This window comes from Gossypium hirsutum, chromosome A09 (genome assembly GCF_007990345.1).
Source record: "Gossypium hirsutum isolate 1008001.06 chromosome A09, Gossypium_hirsutum_v2.1, whole genome shotgun sequence".
Lineage (NCBI taxonomy): Eukaryota > Viridiplantae > Streptophyta > Magnoliopsida > Malvales > Malvaceae > Gossypium > Gossypium hirsutum.
Window position 1 is genome coordinate 51269006 of NC_053432.1, and position 2061 is coordinate 51271066.

Genomic DNA, 2061 nt, shown 5'->3' on the forward strand with positions numbered 1-2061 from the left:
TCGATGGCTTCGTCGGAGAAGAGAAACCGAAGGATTTCTTGACTCCCAGTCGAATTTTGACTAGATTTTTAGAGGATCTAACCCTAGACCCACGATCTGCGTGAAAAAGGGCTTAAAGGGAAAGCTTTTAGGGAACTTCAGCCACCGGAGGTAGTGGTCTCCATCACCGTTGACTAATGGCCACAGTGGAGCTCTGCCGTCCTTGTGGTCGGACAAGGAGGGGACTTCAAAGAAAAAAATAATAAAAAGAATTTTTTTTAACTGGACACAAAATGATTTTTTTTTAGTTTTTTAGTTTATATAACCCTCTGAAACGGTGTTGTTTTGGGTTTGACTTTCAGACGCCCAAAACAGCGTCGTTTTGAGGCCGACTCGATGACCCGATCTGGATCCATCCAGGATCCGTGTGTTTTCAAGGGGAGGGTCTATTTGTTGTTTTGGTCCTTCCATTTTTTTGCTATTTTTCAATTTCGTCCTGTATCTTTTATTAATTTTTTTACCCCTTTAATTTTATTTTCTTACAAATTAGTCCCTTGACCCATTGTTGACCCATTAAGGGAATGACACATGTACTGAGGTTGGGAAAATAACACCCTAGGTCCATGTATTTTCTATTTTGTTTTAATTTAATCTTTTATTTTCTTTTTTCATTTTTTGCAATTCATACTTTAAATTTTGTTTAAATTTCAATTTAATCCTTTATTTTTTTAAGTTAGCCCCTTTTACTTTTTATTTTCTTAATTTTTAGCACTTATAATTTACACTATTTACATTTTGCCCCCTTTAAATTATGCATTTTTCATTCTCACCCTTGAAAGATTATTTTGTGTTCATTTTTATCGTTAAACACAGTATTGATGATGTCACAATTTTAATTATCATTATTATTATCATTATCATCCTACCATTATTATTATATTGTTATCTACCAACACAATTACTAATATTTTTATCTTTTTATTATTGTTTCACCATATCATCATTTCGTTTTTTCCCTATATAACTGTTCTGTTTTATTTATGCCATCACCATATCATATCACGTTTAAATAATCTTGTCGAATTTCGTACCATACTCGAATAAATTAATTGTATATCAAATTAAATGTTGTATCCGTTTTTATACAACATGTAAATAAGTAATTAGAACCGAGACGATGTTCGTTATCTTGGGAATTTGAGGAGTCGTGCTCTTAACTTACGGAGTATGGTTTCCTCCTAGAACCAAGATAACTAAACATCCTTCAAAATAAAAAATGCGTAAGATTTAAGTAATAATTAAACAACGAGCATTCTTGTTTTCGGGGATCCGAGACGTCGTGCCCTAACTTACGGGACACGACCTTTTCTTCTCAATTAACTCGAAATAAAAGAACCTTCTTCAAAAGATTTAATTTAGATAGTAATATTTTTAGTATTATTATCAGATAGTATCATTTACATGCATAAAAGGGTCATATTTTTTAATCTTTATCAAATTCACAATTTTCGACATTAAGACATCAAGTAATCAACTAGGTACCAATTCTGGGCGTTATGAGGGTGCTAATCCTTCCTCATATGTAACCAACTCCCGAACCCACTTCTTAGATTTTGTAGGCCGAAAATTATCGTTTTAGTATTTTTAACCTACGTTAAAATGATTAAACTTCGAGGTGGTCCAACCACACCTAATAAAAAGGATTGGCGGCGACTTTGTCTTCGTTGTAAAATAAAAGTCGAGTTCCAAAAAGGTTTCCACACTGCCATTTCATTACTTTTTCCAATGACACATGACCAACTAAATACTAATTGTGTCACATGTTAGTATTTTTTGTTTTGTTTTCTCTTATATACTATATTTTTATATTAATCACTCTTTTATAAATAAATAGTAATTAAAGTAATTTTAAAATTTATAATAATTAAAAATATTTATTTATATCAAATTTTAATAAATATATTTATTTAATATGAATAAATATAGAAAACAAAGACTAATTTACCAAAAAAGGCCCATTTTCAAAAAAACTTACGAGAATAGGTCATTTTACTTGATATGTACTGGAATGGCCTGCTTTCT